Here is a 20,250-nt window from a genome sequence, read left to right on the forward strand (position 1 = left end):
TGTTAAAACGACAACCCATTTCTAGCCATGACTTTGTTAATAATTTCAGCCAACCGCTCAAAAAAATCAACAAAATTACCAACATTTTGATGGGATCCGAAATATTTTTAACCCAAAATTTAGAGTCAAATTAAATAAAATTTCAAAATAAATTTGTATTAAGTAAAAATCCAACTAAATTTTGCGCGCGCAACAAGTAATGAAATTTAAAATTTTACCTTTTTTGAGAAGAATAAAAAAATGTACCTGTTCAGTGTGTTTTTTATATTTACAGCCAATTTTTTTTAGTTACATCCCATTTATTATTTCTTAAAACCCATTTTCTTGGCAAGTCTAATGCGGCCTGGAGAATAACAAGTTGAGCTGGGTTGGGTATTCCGCCAAAAAAAAGCTGGGCTAGCAATTTTCACATTTAAATATTAATATCTGGGCTGGATATTGGGTCAACATAAAATAATAGCCTGGGCCTGATGGGCCACAACCCGCCCAGTTGATACCATGCTCCTGTTAACAACGACAAAGACATCGCTCAAGAAAAATTTTGCTCACACCTCAAAAACAGAAATACTGCTCGAGTCGCTGGGTCCGAGCTGTCGGTCGTTCCTTGTGCAATTCTCTCGTTTATTGACTATATAGATTGACAATGGTGTAGGACTGTGATGTCAGGAAACAAGGAGGAAGAAAAAAAATTATAGTTGTATATATACTAATAAGGAGGCACTTGCGTACGTGCGGCTATGGCCCTGGTGGGATCCACTGTCATCCTCTCCAATTAAAGTCATCTCCTCATTCCTCTTGTTCGTTGACCATGTTGACAATGCGAGACGGTGGTGCCTCGGCGAGCACAACAACTCGAAGGACGGCGGAGAGGTCTCTATGGATGGTCTGATACGGCGCCTGCTGCTCATTCAGGCAGCCAGGATCATAGGGCCACATGTCCGCGATGGCATTGTCGTTCACTTGTTCGCCGACGATTCATCCATCCACAAGCCAGTGCTCGTTGAGGAGACGGAGGTTGCAGCACAGGTCCTCCTGTGCTGGTAGCACTTTCGCCATTAGAGCATCGAAGTGCGGCCGCACCTGCTCTATGGTGAACTCGGCATGAACCGGCTCGGGCGGTGCTGCTAGCTCCTGGTCAGAAGCCAGGTCCATCGTCTGATTGTCTTCGCTCAGCTCGGCGAGCTTGCTCACGAGCCAACATGCCCGGCTGCTGGACGCATGGACCACTGCCAAGCACGAGTCTAACCGCCCTAGCCCACGCAGACCGCCTCCCTCGCCCGCACATGCTTTCCGCCCGAAACGGTCAGCGCCACCAGCACCGCTTCCCGGTGCAGGCGATTGCTCCGCATTCAAACGACATACCTGCCGTCCGTCCGTCCATCTGCCGCCCACATTAATGATACACAGTTGCCTAGGAAGCTACTCCGGCACCACCCGTCCATCCCTCTACAGCCCACCATTGCAATATAAAAATGCTGCGCCGACCATAGCCACAGTCATCCGCCTCCGTTCCCTTTCTTCTGTCCACACCACTACTACCCACCATGTCTTCATAGCGCTCTAGCACTCTTCAGGACGGGCGGACGATGGACCAGAAGGAGATCGCAGCCATTGCTCCCGACTAACTGGCTGGCAGGCAGCCGGAGGACGACGATGTCCCAATGGAGAATGTGGTACTCGACGATCCGACGCCAACCCCCTCCTCCTCGCCATGCTCGTCGGTGAATTGCAGCATGACCATCGGTGAGGCCCATGCCCAACACATGGACACGGTGAGGCAGAAGCGTGAGGAGCAGTTCCGGGAGGCGCAGGCCGACGCCTCCTACAACCACCATCTCTTCCAGGAGCACCTGCAGGCGGAGGATCAGATCATCGTGGAGCGGGCGGAGTAAGAGGCGCTGCTTGAGTCGTACCGCTCCGCTTGCGAGAGCCGCCTCACGCGCTGGCAGTACTACATGCGGGTGGCGGAGGTTGCAGCCACCTAAAACAAGGATGATGAAGCGGGTGAGGTGCTGTTTGGCGAGATCAACGACGAGGTGGAGGACAATGCCGGCTCCGCCGAGGTCCCGCCCCGCCGGCACCGAGGCAGAGGACTTCGCTGGTTCGGCGAGGCCCTGCTCCGTCGAGGCCCCGCCTGCCAACAATGAGGCAAAGGACATCGCCGGCTCCACCGCGGCCCCGCCCCTCCAGCACCAAGGCGGACGACTTTGCCGGCTCCGGTGAGGCCTTGCTCTGCCGAGGCCCTGCCCAGCCAACAATGAGGCAGAGGACATCGCCGCTCCGCCGAGGCCTCGCCCTACCGAGAACGAGGGGGGGATTTCCCCCGTTCTGCCGAGGCACCGCCCCGCCAGCAACGAGACAGAGGACATCGCCTGCTCCATCAAGGCCCCACCCCACTGCCAACAAGGCCGCGCCACACAGAAAATGAGGAAGAGTAGAACATGGTAGGTCATCGTCGCTCGGGTCTAAGTAAGGCCACCGATGCTACCCTCCGGTTGAAGCCAAGCTGGGCGGGTTGAGCATTGACGGCCGATTAGCTTCTTGGTGGCGATGTGGAGTCGGAGAGTTGTGCTGGGCAATAAGCTTGTGTTTGGCTAATGGGTGCCGGAGATCATAGATTAGGTTAATTCATTATACCTCCAGTGCACCCCTTTTAGTTGAAGAATGTATGAAATGTAATGAAATCCGGCAGTGTGTGAATGAATTTAGTTCGATTGGTCCGAATTCTTGTATCACTGGCATTGGAGGAACATGCAAAACAATATGTACTAGCATTATTCCCAGGGTGATCACCTTGTTTGCAGCAGTTTCACACGTACACCCTCCGGTCCTTTTTAGTCTGCATATAAATTTTGTGTGAAGTCAAAGTATCTCTACTTTGACCAATCTTGTAGAAAAAAGTATCAACATTCACAATGTAAAATCGACTTGAAACAAATCTAATATGAGAAGTAAAAAGTAACAGAGGGAGTACAAAAAATTTGAGTTTCTTTTTAGCATTCCTGTACATTGCAATCAAACACACAGGCCTGTCAATTCATAGAGCATTCAAAACAATCGATGATTATGCATCTCAGCGACTCACATGTCAAAGCCAATATTTACTTCACAACTAAAGAATAAAGAAAAATCGATCGATGCTGCTAACAGAAAAGGGCGTCCCATTCGAAAATATCAAACACATGTCTTATTGCTAACATCAATGAGCAAAATTTGACAAGGTTTTCGCATTCCAAAATATCAACTGCATGTTTTGCATACATCAATGAGCAAACTTTGACAAGGTTTTCCCATTCCAAAATATCAAATGCCTACGATTATGGAATGGGCAGGGTTTTCCATCAGTTCGGACATTGACATGGCACATCATGCTAAATAAACTAGCTGTTCTTTTTATGCAGTTCCACCAAAATCAACCAAATTCGCGCGTAGCTGTATGATTTCGCCTTTATATGTTGCAACGCTTTGAACATATCGGCACCTCCTTTCTTGTGGTGGAAATGATTGATTCGAGATTATTTGATGTATTGATGAACATTTTGTGCAGTTCCCATTGAAATCAAGCTGAGCACCCCTATTGGCATACATACAAAAAAGTGATTAGTATAAAGCAAACTGCACTATGAATTGACAGTTTAAACAAGCAACCTACATGATCCATGTAGAGCACACATTCAAAAACTGGAACTCACCGGCAGGAATCCTAAAACAACATTGTATTGGCCATCACAGCAACAAAGATGGAGATCCGTGAATGCTTCTGAGCTGAAGTTAGTTTGTTCTTGTGGGCAATAAAACCATCCTTCAATTGCTCCCTTCTGATAAGAGAGGCATGGCTTCTTCATCCTGGCATAATAGGAACCAGGCACTTCACGTTCTCCATATTGTTCTTCAGAGGTGGATGATCCTGTTGTGCAATGCTTGAAAAAAAGGAAAGGAATTGTTTAAAATAGTATAGATGAAGCACTTCATGATAGTAGCTAAATAGTAGCACAACACCAATAGAGATAACAAAGCTGAATCATATGGATGAAATCCATGGGCTGGTACCAACCTTTGTCAGGAGGCTTATTGTGTAGAGCATACAGATGAAGCACTTCTCCAGAACCATCTGTTGTTATCTACTGTGGTTGCCATGCTTACTATATACTCCTCGATTAGTTTAATGTTTCCAACATATTCTTGTGCAGTTCCAATAAAATAAATGTGATCTTCTAAGAAGATCCCAGTTTGCACAAGTAGAAATAATTACATATTACATTATGAGTGGCATCAAATCAGTGGCAAAACAATTGCTCGTTCCAGCCACAGTAATAAATTAAGATGCAAAACTAGATCATTACTTGTGTCATCACAGTTCCAGTGCTTCGTTATAGCACCAGGAGTTGATTTTTGTTTTTCTTCAGATTGTTCTTCCCCTTCATCACTTGGTTCAATAATAGACAAGCTTTGCCTTCAATGTAAGATTTGGCATGTCAATTAGGGAGCACAAGTATAGCACTCAACAACAACATTAATTTTCTGATGACAGTAGCAAAATACAGGCCAACAGTTGTGAAATATCATTATCTTACCCCAATGGGATATTACGGTGCACATACAGATTGGAAATCTTGTCTCCATTTGTGCAGTTCACTAAAATCAAGCAACATTACCGTATAAGTAGCACAACATATGAAAGCACACTACACAATCATGTGAAAGAAGGCTAGTACTGACCTCTCATGATGCGGAATTCAAAAAACTCACAAGATGAAGATCTGAAACAAATTTGCCAACAAGGATAGGAAGTCAGATCTCGTCTTGTGCAGTTCCACTAAGATCAAGCAATCAAGCAACATTGTCGGTGTGACATTTTGGTTGAACTGCACAAAACACTCTTAAAACAAAAGTGTTTTGTGCAGCGCAACAAAAGGTTGCAACAGCAACGAGGTGAAGTAGATAACCCTGTTTACATAGAGGTGCAAAGGAAACAAGTACTGGTCAATAACGGTGGATGACACAGAAGCCCACAAAAAGAAGCATCTAACTTATCTAAACGGGAAATAAAGCAAGAAAGTTGTATTTCTTAAATAGTGGCACTGATTAATATTAACAGAGAGATTATATTAACAATAAAAAATTTTAAACATGTAATTTGCTTTTAACTATGGCATTGCTTCAGTTTCCAGCGGAATTATTAGAGAGTGTTTGTTTACAGGGACTTTTTGGTGTAGGGACTAAAATAAGGCACTTTTAGTCCCATCTAAACCAAACAGGAGGGACTTTTAGGGACTAAAAGTGGGCATTTGGGTCTAAAGAAAGAAGACCCCGATGAAGAGTCTTTTTGGGACTTTTTCCAACAGTTGCCCCTGCCCTGCATCGCACCTTATCTCTATTAGTTCATTACTAGGGGTAACAGGGTCTTTTAGCATGTCATTTAATAACCTCTAGTCCATGTTTAGTCCTTGGAACCAAACAGGTACGGACTAGGGACTTTTTAGTTGGGACTAAAAAAACTCCTAGGACTTTTTAAACAAACAGGGCCTTAGATTAACAACAGCTAAAGAGTTGTACGGGACAGTGGACACACCAGCACCATGAGCATCTACCGATGTATAAAGGGGTGATGCACAGTCTGTTGCAACAAAGAACAAACAACCAAGGAGCATATTTGTGTTGGTCCCAGTTTTGTCATCTTTAGAAACCTTTCCCTATGTGAGGACAACAAATCTAGTCCTGCTCAAACTCTACAGCCTTGTCCCCCAAAACAGAAATATCAGTTTGTTACAGATGTGCATATTGCGTTTGTCATTGTTTTCCCTTTTCGACCAACGTAGGTGCTGGATATCCAGTCTGTACTACTTTCCCCCTTCCTTTCCTCTTTGAACCACATCCTAGATTCATGCTACACTACTTTCCTGTTTGATCCAACACCTAGATTCGAGTGCAGAAGCGGAAAAAACCCACACGCAGCTAGAGCAATGCATGTGGAATAAGTAAATTATACCTTAAGGTTCTCGGGGTGTGGCTCAGTGGGCGGCCGAAGGCCGATTTGCCCACACTATGTACGGCCGTGAGGAAGAAGGGGTCGGAGGCTCTCCCGCACCGCAGCTGGGTGAAAGAGAGAACAACTACGCCGGTAGTGGATTCCCGCCCTCGCCGACGGCGACAGCGTTAAGCCTCCTTCCCTTCCCGGCGGACGAATCCCGCCGGCTCTTTGACCAGCAATGAGGGGAGAGAGAGAGAGAGAGGGCTAACGAAGTCTTGTTTAGATATACACAGGGTGAGAGAGTGTGAAGAGAGCAACTACAAGCGCTGAGGCTCCAGCGTGTATGTATATAGTGGAGAGTGAGTGTGAAGAGAGCAAACCCTAGAAAACAAGCGCCGAGGCTGCAACGTATATAGATGGAGTGGTTTTCTTTTTTCTCTCCATAAAAATCATTTTAATTTTTGCACGGAATGGAACTCTTTATTTAACATAGTGAAGAAAAATACTAGGGGCAATGCTAATACATGAAGAAAATTTAACACTCGAAGAAGTCAACTCGCAATTAACGTTGCACACCTCCCGGTCGTGCTTACTAACGTTCATGTGTGGTACACGACCCTCCGAAGTGGTGAACAACAAATGAAACACGGTCAAAATATCAGAAAGGTGGGCTGCAGTGTCCTCCAATTTTAAATATTTTGAGTTTCGAAAAAAGTATTGAATATTTTGGGCACTTGTATTCGGCCTAAGTCGGTGTGCCACCATATGTACTAAGGGTTATAGCGGGTGCTAAGAAACTAGGGCATATTGAGAGTAATTGCCATGCCATTTATTTGTAGGGTCACTTGCAAATTGTGAAACTCTATTCACCTCTTATTTAGTGGATGAGGCAAATCTTTTGCCTCTATTTCGAAAAAATGAGAAATTCAATTTTAATTTTTTGGTTTGTACACTTTGCTCTCTTCCAATAATTTTTGGCACTTGTATTCGACCTAAGTCATTGTGCCGCCGTATCTCGTACTACTCCCTCCGTCTAGGTGTATAAGTCACGTTAGAAGGTGCAGCGGGACCAAGGTGCAAGAAGATTAGAGGAGAAGGAGAAATTTGACCGGTCCTTCCTCCAATCAAAGCCCTGATTTCTGCCTCTAAACGCAACAATTAATCACAACAATTAAGAGATGCTGTTTTAGCTGCCATGCAGGGCCACGTATTAACTCGCATGCAAGCCGACTTTAATTCCTTGACTGATCAACGCGTATTTACGCTCCACGCCCGCTCCTGAACAGCCTGGCCCACCAAAGCCCCTCCATCGCCCACGCACGCTTCCCGCCCGAAACGGTCAGCGCTGCTCCACAGAATCGGTGCCGCATTCATGCCCGGGCAGAGTGGACGTGACCTCTCACTGGCGCATGCATTGAAGAAAGCGGATTCAAGAGTGATGGTTGCTTCGTCCGTCCAACTTACTGCTGGGTCTATGTGATTTGACGGCTCATTGGTCATTATTACTGAGGTGGTATGACTATTGGATGTCCCACGTTTCGGCGAAAGGAGGTAAATTACAATTTTATCCATTCTTACAGCGGAGGAGTGCGAAAGGAGTGAAAACACGCAAGCTCAGTGATTACATGGCCCACCTCACACTATCACCATATTTTCTGGACTCCGTGTGGCACCTAACTCTTTACATAGTAGTATAGTACGTACTATAATTTCTTAGCAAGATAAATTTGTACAATGCTATGAAGCTTCCAGCTTCTGTTTCATGTATCTTGCATCTAAGGTTGCCCCGTTGGAACATTTCATCAAATACAAAGGGGACTAACATATTGCATCTCAATGATTGAGAGATTATAGCCAATATGCACTCCCTCCGTTCCAAAGTAAGTGTCTCAACTTCATGCAAACTTTAGTACAAAGTTGTACTACTACTAAAGTTGACACTTATTTTGGAACATAGACAACTAAAGAAAAAAAATGATCCATGCAGTCCCTAGCCCTTGAACCCTACACCCCAATCAGGCTTTAATTTGCTGGCGACGTTGAACCATCCAAAAAAATGAAGTTTGCAACCCTTTGACCATGAGATTATTTTGTGAAGTTTCACTAAAATCGAGATGAGCATTCCTGTGGCAAAGAAATTGAAGAAGCGTGATTAGAATAAGATTATTGGGACTAGTTGATGAGACATAAACTCATCACAAATATAGTAGAAGCCAGTAGAGGTACGCGCGGGGCAAAGAAGTAGAGAAATATCCACATGGAGCGATGTGGGCAGCTGGGGCAGTGGTGCAAACCGGCTGTAAAGGAAGTTGTACCTGAGGGATGTTGGGACGTACCTCAACCTAGAGGAGGGCGGCGGGAGGCGGCAACTACCCACGTCGCGATAGTGAGCAAGGGCTGAAGGCAACCACACCGGCTTTGTGAGAGAGAACGGCGGGGACCCCTGATCGGGACGTGCCGACAATGGGTTTTCGCCGGCAGCGACGGCGACGGCATCTACACAAAGCATACACCCCTTCCCCCGGTGTACGTGATCCGCTCGGATGTTAGAGATATGGCCACAGTCGTTTTGTGCGACAGAGTGTGAAGAGAGCAACCCCAAGAAGCAACCGTGTAGGCTCGTCCTGGCTATGTATATAGTGGAGCGGATTCTTTTTCTCTCCGGCGCCGTTTATGCGTGGTTGCCGACCCTCCATTATTTATAAGTGAGTAATTACTACTAGATGCATCAAATTATCACGTGGGCTACATCATCATACAGAAATGAGCTCCACTGTATATCACGTGTGTGGTTGGGGAAGACGAAAAGAGTGCTACGGAGTACTAGTACTATGTGTGTGGGTGTGTGCACCTCTTCTCTTCGAGCATGGTTATTAAATGTATAGCCCACTACTCTACCACGCGGTTATTATATGGGCAAAGATTATAGGGAGTAATAATGACTAATAAGCCGTCAAATCACGAGGCCCACCTTTCTCTATGTTTGATCGAGGAAGCATCCATCATTTCACTCCTTGTTGAATATCCATCCACTGCTACCTCCGCAAATAAATAAAAATCCGCTTCTACCTCCACAGCATGGTTAATAATATAGCATGTCAATCACGACGTAGAAATATCATTCACTGATACAATAGGGCTGGCTCTAAGGCTGGTGATTTTTTTTACTTTGTCTCTTTCTCTTTTTGACTCATTTACTCATTTTACATAGGGGCACGTGTAGAGGATGGCTATCCCTTTCGATGGGACTTCTTCATGGGGTTTAAGACTAAGTAGCTCCGAATTATCCCCGTTGCCCACCACTTAGAATCCTGCCATCTATGATAGTACTCCCAACAAGCAGGTCCACTAGGTCTAGCACGTCCTATAAGAAGAGACTGTCACGCAAAACATACATCTTGTTGCCTTCTTCCTCATTCAGTACTTACCACTAGTACGTACTACTAGTACTACTACTACTCATTCTCCTATAAACCTTGTGGTTGGCATCTAAAAAATATAAACCTTGCGCTTGGCTCTTCGCCTCTTGGGAAACTGGAGCAATAATGGTACTACAGTATACGTTCTGGCTATCTCAGACAGAATGAATTGTTGCACGTCCACCACATAGGCGAGGGTTGAGGGGCGAGGGAGAGTGCGTACTATTACGTCCATTAACTACATACGGAGCAAAATGAGTGAATCTACACTCTGAAATACATCTATATACATTAGTGTTTGGAGTATGTACTAGTAGTTCATATTGAAATTTACTACTCCCTGCGCCCCATAATACTAGTGTCAAAACTGTTCTCATATTATGGGCAGAGGAAGTAAAACTAGATACATCTGTATATAGACAAATTTAAGACAAAAACTTTGGTACGAAGGTAGGGACGAGGAGTAACGGAGGGAGTAGTAAAATGTTATCCCCGTCCTGCGAGCTACCGCGTGCATGGGCGAGGGAGCGGGCGTAGGCGTCATAAGCAAGCTTCTCCTCATCCCATGACTCTGTGAGCCACCGCGCCCGTAGGCGGGGGAGACGACATACTAAGCAAGCTTCTCCTCGCTTTGCGAGTTGACGGGACACATCAAAAGTAATACCTATAGGGCATCTCCAATGTATAGAGCCTTGCCTCTAAGGTAGGACCCACATGGTTTGCCTCTTTTTTAACATAACACGTCAAGTCACAATTTGTTTGTTCACCTGTGGTACACGATCCTCGATCAAGTGGACAACCAGTTCACGTGTCAAATTACCACGTGGGCTGCCCTTTCGTACAGAATCAGCTCCAACGTGTACCCGTGCGGGTGTGGTTGGGAAAGAGACGGGAGTAGGTGCGCATGCAGTGCGTGCACCTCTTCTCTTCGTGCACGTCCCGCACATACGTGGGTGTGTGTGAGAGAGATACAAACCTATAAAGATGACGGGCGTTCGCGAGTGTTTTGTGTTGGGAGGTGATTTCATGAATGTATTTGTGGGAATATGTGTCGATGATATCTCAAACAAAAATTTGACACAAGAAATGTGTGTGAAATAGAGGCATATCTATATTATATATAGAGGGGGAAATCCACGAGAAGAGAGGGAGGGGTCATAGATAAATATAGAGTCGAAGAGAGGATCAAGTGGGTGGGTGCGAGATCGATGAAGAGAGTCATCAAAATTGTGTGTGTGCAAGTCAAAGATATAGGGTGACTGACCTACTGGAATGTTAGAGGGCACATGGCAAGTTTGTGTGTGGCAGGGAGACATGACTGGAGCGCTCAATGTATCGGTGTGTCTATGGTGGGGGGGAGGGGGAGGCAGATACCTCACTAGATAGGTAGATTGACTCGTATATGTGTTGAGAAGGAGAGACCCAGGTATGTCATGAGGGAGATCGGTCGACATCCATACATAAGTGAAGGACGGGAAATAGGTTGGGACAAAGATAGGGAGAGAGAGGGGGGAGAGAGAGAGGTAGAGTGTTGGATGGGTGGTGGAGTTGCTTCTGGAAGATGGTGGGAGAGGCCTAATAGACAAACTGAGGGTAGAACTGTAATATTATCAATAAGAGTGAGGATGTGTATCTGTGTGTGTGTGTGCATGGTAAATGTGTCGGGAGGCATGCATGGATGATGAAGGGGGGCCATGTGTTTGGTAAGCAGACCTAAATAGATTGGTAGATGAATTGTTGTGTGTCGGAGGAAGGGAGAGACATAATGAATGAGGTAGATCGATCGGCGCTTGGGGAAAATGAGTTATAACGACATATCTAGCTATATATATAGTGGGAGATTGGTCGGTGTACATCCATTTTTAGAGGCAAATAAGGCCTAGTGAGATGGATAGATAGAGATAATGGAGCTAGGAGGTGGTGCGAGAGGCCTACTAGCTAGATAGGGGGAGGAGTGTGCGATTGTGAGATCGATGAAATGAGGGGAGAGAGTTTACACGTGTGTGGGACCATATGAGAGACACGAGGCATGGACACGGAAAGGAGGAGATGTAAGGTGCGTGTGTATGTGGTAGGCAGACATCGCTGGAGAGGTTTATCAATCGGTGTGTGTCGGAAAGGAGTTGTGGAGACCGTGGGAGAATGACCTAAGAAAAGAAAAATGAATGTGTGCGATGGAAAGCATGCCGAGGGAGGGGGGGCGAGAAGGGCGTGTGCATGCACGAGAGAAAGTTAGTGCTAGCTACAAAGGTTAGAGGATTGTGTGGGTGTAATAGACTAACAAAGATCATAATTCAATATGAAAGTGGATTCATATATTTGAATAGGAGATCATAGTGTTATAAACATATGCATGCATGAATATAGCAGCGATACGCATGGTGTGGTTTTTGACATGTTATACCATAATGTGATAATGCGTGGCGTTGGCAAGTCACAGCTAAATATCGAACAATCTAAACCATACTATACATCGAACAATCTCCCATTTTATTTGAATTTGTGATAATGTGTGGCGTTTGCAGCTCAAAACTAAATATCTAACAATCTAAACCATACTATATATTGAACAATCTCACATTTTAATTGAATTTGTGATAATGTGTGGTGTTTGCACCTCACATCTAAATACTTGTAGGCGTAGGGGGCAGGGCACCATACATTATGTGATAAACACATTATACATACGAGACATGGTTTAGATTATGAAGATCTAGCTAGAGCTTGAAATGTACTGTGATTTGAAATCAACATAAAGTGGATTCAAAATCGAGTTCGAGTTCATATAGTACACATAGTTCATATCTAACTCGACAGTAATCATGTGGTGTGCTGTGAAGATAATATACAAACGATGGTTTAACTTGACAATAATGATGATTGTAGGTATTATTAAAATAGAGGAATGAACTCAAATGGTTTAACCTGACAACAATCATGATTGTAGATCTTATTCAAATAGAGAAACAAATTCAATTTAGTTCATATTGAAGCGGTAGTATATATGTTTGGAATGCACTAAAATGTTCATTTGAGTAGCAGGTTGCATGCATTATACATGTAGCGAAATATTTTAATTGAACATAACATGAATTCAAAGTTTTGAATGGTATTTGTAGTGAGAATTGATTTGGTACAGCACACGGGACTAGACTCTCTTTTTGTTTTTTCGTCGAGGGAAGTGCGAATTGATTTGGTACAGTATACGTTAGGCTTGTCTGCAAATTTCAACCCGCGCCTTGTTACCCCGAAATATTTAAGATATATCTTTGTCTCGTTGTGCTCTAAAAACTCCCTCCATCTCAACCCACGCCTGGCTATCCCAAAATTACAACACGCGCGAAAACTCCCACTGTCGGTGTCAAAACCGGCGGATCTCGGGTAGGGAGTCCCGAACTGTGCGTCTAGGCGGATGGTAACAGGAGACGAGGGACACGATGTTTTTACCCAGGTTCGGGCCCTCTTGATGAAGGTAAAACCCTACGTCCTGCTTGATTAATATTGATGATGTGGGTTACAAGAGTAGATCTACCACGAGATCAAGGAGGCTAAACCCTAGAAGCTAGCCTATGGTATGATTGTTGTTCGTCCTATGGACTAAAGCCATCCGGTTTATATAGACACCGGAGAGGGCTAGGGTTACACATAGTCGGTTACAAAGGTAGGAGATCTACATATCCGTATGGCCAAGCTTGCCTTCCACGCCAAGGAAAGTCCCATCTGGACACGGGACGAAGTCTTCAATCTTATATCTTCGTAGTCTTGGAGTCCGGCCGATGATGATAGTTCGGCTATCCGGACACCCCCTAGTCCGGAACTCCCTCAGTAGCTCCTGAACCAGGCTTCAATGACGACGAGTCCGGCGCGCATATTGTCTTCGGCATTGCAAGGCGGGTTCCTCCTCCGAATAGTTTACAGAAGATTGTGAACACCAGGATAGTGTCCGGCTCTGCAAAATAAATTCCACATACAACCGTAGAGAGAATAATATTACACAAGTTCAATCTGCTGACGCATTTTGTGGCGTAACGTCACACCACTACCAAGTCTTCCAATTGTTTTTATTGTTCCATCTTAGTGCGTATAGCGAGGTGGTTTACTTGGCACGTCTTGTCGAAGCAGAGATCGTGTTCCCCTTATTCCGGGATTCCCATCAATACGGACGTGGGTAACCCAACCGCGCCATCAATCGCGACGCTTGGGGGATAAGCGAGTTTTACCAGGCCGGTGGGGACGCGTGTTTCTATCCGCCCATATAAGGGGATAAAGATCCAACCCTTTTACCTGTGCCTTCTTCCTCCTTGGCTTATCCATCTCTGCGAACTTGAGCTCTAGCGCCCAAGCCCGCACATCACACCTCAACCCTCTCCAAATATGTCCGGAGCGGGAGGCAAGTGGATGGCCTCCTCCGTCACGGAGGGGCATATCTAGAAGCTGCGCAACGCCGGATACTTGTCCAGCGACATCGCGCATCAGCTCCCTGAAGAGGGAGAGCTCATCCCTACCCCTAGGCCCCATGAGAGGGTAGTATTCCTTCCCCATTTCCTCCGCGGACTGGGCTTCCCACTTCATCATTTTGTCCGGGGGCTCATGTTCTACTACGGCCTAGATTTCCACGATCTGGCTCCAAATTTTATTCTCAACATCTCGGCGTTTATCGTCGTGTGCGAGGCCTTCCTCTGCATCCAGCCCCACTTTGGCTTGTGGCTCAAGACCTTCAGTGTCAAGCCGAAGGTTGTGAAGGGCAGTCAAGCGGAGTGCGGAGGCGCCATGGTGGGCAGGATGTCCCACGTTACATGGCTGGAGGGCACCTTTGTGGAAAGCATCAAGGGGTGGCAATCGGGGTGGTTCTACATCACCGATCCGCGTGATCCCGAATGGGCAGCGGCCCCCGAATTCAGATCCGACATCCCCACACGGCTCACCTCCTGGAAAGAGAGTGGCCGGATTTGGGGCGATTCGGAGGAGCTGACCGGACTCCAAGCCTGCGTCCAAAAGCTGGTGGACAAGAAGCTCAAGCTTGTCAACGTAGTCCAGGTCATGCTCATCCACGAGATTCTCCCGTGCCAACGACAGGGCTTCAATATGTGGGAGTTTGATCCGGCGCAGCACCAGACTTTGAATGGGCTCTTCGACACTACGTACGAAGAGGTCTGGAAGGTGCTGTTCAAGGGCGCCGAGGCTCCCGCATCCGCTACCGAAGATCGCGGATTCAGCTTCGCAGCGTCCAGCTGACGAGGTAAGTGATATTGTCCTTTACGGGACGCTTGTTATTCATAGTTTGACTCTATGCGGGATCTAAACTCCCTTTTCTTTGACAGGGCTGGCTGAAGAAGGCCGCATAGGCTATCTGTCCGGCCCCATTGCCAGAAGACCCAGCTGATGCCCGCCTAACGGGGCTGCTGGCTCCGGCACCCCACGTGGTGCCGGAGAAGAAGGCCAAGAAGAAGGCCACGGGGACTCAGAAGAGTTCCCGTTTTCAGGTGCTATTGGATGATGAATCCGAGGCCGACTCCTCCCACCAAGGCGAGGAGGAGAAGAAGAAAGCCTCTCCCCCAGCGGGGGGAGGGAAGAAAAGGAAGGCCTCCCCAACAAGGGAGGCCGAAGGGTCCAAGAGGGGAAAACTCTTCCCCCGGACTGTTCCGCCAATGCCAGTGATGACGACGAGGATTGGCCTCCAAGGGCCAAGCCCCTCGCGAGATCATAAGTATCCGAATTCCCGAATAACTTCAAGGTTTTCGTTTTCCGTCACATTATGTCTTTCTAATGCCGCATACAACCCTGCAGTCCGCCTAAGGATGATCTCCCCACTTCGTCGAGCGGGTCCTTAAGGGCGTCGGATATGGATTCTCTTCCGACTGCCTCCACCCCTCGTGATGCGGATGATGCCGAGGTGGGATCCCAGGAAGGGACCCACCAGGAGGAGAGGGCCCCGGAGGTGTCGCAGGACAACCTCCCGGACTTTGCACCGGACTCGGCCTCGGAACCCATAGTGGCTCCGGAGTCCGGCGGGCGACCCCTTCGGAAGAAGGGCAAGACCGCGACGCCGGCTGCCTCCGTCCAACCGGAGGTGCCGGATAATTTGCTGGGAATTTCAATATATGTAAAATGGTATCACATAGACAGTAGCCCCTGATGCTCGGTTCGATGTTCGGAAAGAAAAGCCGGACTGAGGATCTTTAGAAAGATAAACTCAAGAGTCATGAAAATATGTCAATATGGGATTGCAGGCTGTGCTGCTAACCTCTGCCGCACTGACTGCAGAGGTCGAAACTTTGAAGGAAAACCTCGAGCGGTCTGAGAACGAGCTCGGCCATGCCAAGAAGCACCTCGAGGAAAAAGAAGGTGAGTAATACCTTATGAAAATTGTACCTTACAGAAAAGGATTTGGTTGCAAGAAAAATGACAAGGATAACTGGGGTATTGCAGGGGCCACTGACGAGGTGGCGACCCTGAAGGAGGCGGTGGCCGCGGCCGAACGCAATGCGGCTGCGGAGCGCACCGAGCGACAGAAACAGGAGGCGCGGGTGGCGGAGGTACAGCAAGAGCTCCAGGATCTCGTGAAGAAACACGATAGCCTGGAGCGTGACTCGAAGACCCGAGAGTCTGAGCTTGCGACGGCTCTTGAGAGTGCCAAATCCGCTAAGGCCGAAGCCTACAAGGCCCTCCAGGAGATAAAGGCGGTGAAGAAAATGGCAGCGGGTAAGGCATTTTTCATGCAAAGTAAGCATGTGAGTGTTAATTACCTGTTTACATGGGTAGCATCTATCTGAATTTTGGCATGCGAACCCATTTGATAAAGATATAGCACCGCTTCCCAGCTAACTCCTCTTAGCTTGATACACCATTCGGACGGGTGTTGATATAGGTAATTTTCTCTCTAGCATGCTGACACGTGCCGACAAACTCCACATCACTGCCTGCGGGCTTGACACCTCACCGATCAACGATGAGCTATCTGGTGATGTGGAGCACTAGTAGTTGTAGGGGGCTTGCTAGCCACGGGGCTTGTCGGGCCTTCGCCTTGCCGGCTCAGCCTTCCCAGCAAAGGTTGCTTCCAGTGTTCTGTCTTGATGCTTGTCTTGTTCTACTCCTTGGTCTTCTTGATGCGCTCCTTTATCTCTCAAGGAGCTGCTCCTTTGAATTGCAAATCTTCTTTGAGACTTCATTCAGTGGGGGAGCCGCTACTTGTATGTGCATAGATCAGGGTATTATACACCCATGTTTAATACACCGACAATGTAACACATCATATCACTTTGCGGCCTCATGCACGGTATCCCCACGGTTGCAGCGTTACCTTGGCTGGGACAGTTTGCGCCTTTTGGCTCATGTATATGATTGTGTTGCTAGAATCCATATGACAGAGAACCCGGGACGACATGACTAGTCGTAAACCAAGGTGGCACAAACTTACAGGGACATGCATACATGACCCTGCAATGCACGTGGCGGTCAACATCGAGTGTAACCGAGTCGTAGCGAGGCTACAAAGGACTCCAGAAAAAACCGCGTGACATTTCCTAGACAGACACATGAGCAAAGAAGGACACATGCTGGTCAATCCATGTGTTCTAGATGGAAGCACTAGGAGGCATTTCCCCATAAGGAAGACTACCAAGAATAAACAACTAGGTATTGGATCCCACACATACCAAAGCATTTCAATAACATACACACAATATGCTCGATATGTGTAGATACAACATGGCATCAAAAAATAACTCTATGACCAAAGTATTTCTTTAAGAGGCTCTGAGGAGCCATACATAGCATGATATTACATACATGGGTCTCATAACCCAACATACAATGCCAGACAAGCAACAAGCCGAAGCATAAACCTTTCTGAGTATAGACAGCTGAAAAGAAAGAAGGCCAGAAAGCCTGTCTATCTACAAGACCCTCCAAAGGAACCAGACCTCTGTTTGGGATTCCCAAGCTAATCGGTCAACGTCGAACTCAAAGTGAGACTGGAGCCTCCTCTACAAGAATATAAATTAAGCAAACGTGAGTACAAATGTAATCAGCAAGACTTACATCAGAAATAACTACTTATGCATCAGTACCATCAAGGGGGTTGTGGAGTTTAACTACAGCAAGCGAGCTTTGACTCAGTGGCTATCCTGAAGTACGACTACCAATAATTTGGTGGTGAGAGAGCACACACAAGTCAACATATTCACCATTTCAATACACCACTATGGATCCGCTCATGTCTCCCAACGAGAAGGCCATCCATAGCACTCACACTTATCTTGCACATTTAGAGTATCCTGATGACCCACAAGTATAGGGGATCTATCGTAGTCCTTTCGATAAGTAAGAGTGCCGAACCCAACGAGGAGTAGAAGGAAATGATAAGCGGTTTTCAGCAAGGTATTCTCTGCAAGTACTGAAATAAGTGGTAACAGATAGTTTTGTGATAAGATAAATGGTAACGAGCAACAAGTAACAAAAGTAAATAAAGTGCATCAAGGTGGCCCAATCCTTTTTGTAGCAAAGGACAAGCCTGGACAAACTCTTATAATAGGAAAAGCGCTCCCGAGGACACATGGGAATATCGTCACGCTAGTTTTCATCACGCTCATATGATTTGCGTTCGGTACTTTGATAATTCGATATGTGGGTGGACCGGTGCTTGGGTACTGCCCTTACTTGGACAAGCATCCCACTTATGATTAATCTCTATTGCAAGCATCCGCAACTACAACAAATGTATTAAGGTAAACCTAACCATAGCATGAAACATATGGATCCAAATCAGCCCCTTACGAAGAAATGCATAAACTAGGGTTTAAGCTTCTGTCACTCTAGCAACCCATCATCTACTTATTACTTCCCAATGCCTTCCTCTAGGCCCAAATAATGGTGAAGTGTTATGTAGTCGACATTCACATAACACCACTAGAGGTGAGACAACATACATCTTATCAAAATATCGAACGAATACCAAATTCACATGACTACTAATAGCAAGACTTCTCCCTTGTCCTCAGGAACAAACATAACTACTCACAAAGCATATTCATGTTCATAATCAGAGGGGATATAATGTGCATAAAGGATCTGAACATATGATCTTCCACCAAATAAACCAACTAGCATCAACTACAAGGAGTAATCAACACTACTAGCAACCTACTAGCACCAATCCCGGACTTGGAGACAAGAATTGGATACAAGAGATGAACTAGGGTTTGGAGATGAGATGGTGCTGGTGAAGATGTTGATGGAGATTGCCCTCTCCCGATGAGAGGAGCGTTGGTAATGATGATGACGATGATTTCCCCCTCCCGGAGGGAAGTGTCCCCTGCAGAACAGCTCTCTCGGAGCCCTAGATTGGTTCTGCCAAGGTTCCGCCTCGTGGCTGCGGAGTCTCGTCCCGAAAGGTTGCTTATTATTTTTTTCTCATCGAAAGACTTCATATAGGAGAAGATGGGCGTCGGAGAGCCACCAGGGGGCCCACGAGGTAGGGGGCGTGCCCAGGGGGGAGGGGCGCGCCCCCCACCCTCGTAAGCAGGGTGTGGGCCCACTGGCCTTCATCTTTGGCGACGATTTTTCTTTATATCTTTTAAGATATTCCGTGGAGTTTCAGGACTTTTGGAGTTGCGCAGAATAGTCCTCCAATATTTGCTTCTTTTCCAGCCCAGAATTCCAGCTGCCGGCATTCTCCCTCTTCATGTAAACCTTGTAAAATAAGAGAAAATAGCCATAAGTATTGTGACATAACGTGAAATAACAGCCCATAATGCAATAAATATCGATATAAAAGCATGATGCAAAATGGACGTATCAACTCCCCCAAGCTTAGACGTCGCTTGTCCTCAAGCGAAAAGCCGATAACAATAAATATGTCCTCATGTTTAGAAGTAGAGGCGTCGATAAAAATAAAATACGGACATGAAGGCATCATGATTATTTTCATAATAGCAACATATAAAGATTTGTCATATGATTGCTTATGTTCAAGTGATGATCTTTTCACAAAGCCAAAGTATGAATCATAAACCTTATTGAGCACCAACAAATTATACCCTCGGTCGTTGAAGAAATTGCAATTTATCATAACATCAGAAAGAGTCTATGTCAGAGCTTAAAATCAAGTCCACATACTCAACTATCACTTAGTCCTTCATAATTGCTAACACTCACGCAATACTTGTCGTTACGGAGTTTTAACCGGACACAGAGAAAGATAGGGGCTTGTAGTTTTCCCCACAACCTTTTACCTCAAGGGTAATGTCAACAATAATAATTCATGCTCCCCCACATCCAATTAGATATATATATATATCATGTTCTTTCCAACATGCTGAGCTTGCCAAAGGATAAAATGAAAAAGGAAAGGTGAAGATCACCGTGACTCTTGCATAAGGTAGAGGAAGATAATAAAAGATAGGCCCTTTGTAGAGGGAAGCAGAGGTTGTCATGCGCGTTTAGGGTTGATGCACAAAATCTTAATGCAAAAGAACGTCACTTTACATTGCCCCTTGTATGTGAACCTTTATTATGCAGTCCGTCGCTTTTATTGTGTCCACAACAAGTTCGTGCAAAGTTTATTTTCTCTGCACTAATAAGTCATGCATATTTAGAGAGCAATTTTTATTGCTTGCACCGATGACAACTTACTTGAAGGATCTTACTCAATCCATAGGTAGACATGGTGGACTCTCATGGAAAAACTGGTTTAAGGGTATTTGGAAGCACAAGTAGTATTTCTACTTAGTGCTGAGAATTTGGCTAGCATGAGGGGGAAAGGCAAGCTCAACACGGTAGAGGAACCATGACAACATACTTTATCTTAGATGTAAGAAAACATAACTCATTATATTGTCTTCCTTGTCCTAGGTCAACTCT

This window comes from Triticum aestivum, chromosome 6B, assembly GCF_018294505.1.
Source record: "Triticum aestivum cultivar Chinese Spring chromosome 6B, IWGSC CS RefSeq v2.1, whole genome shotgun sequence".
Lineage (NCBI taxonomy): Eukaryota > Viridiplantae > Streptophyta > Magnoliopsida > Poales > Poaceae > Triticum > Triticum aestivum.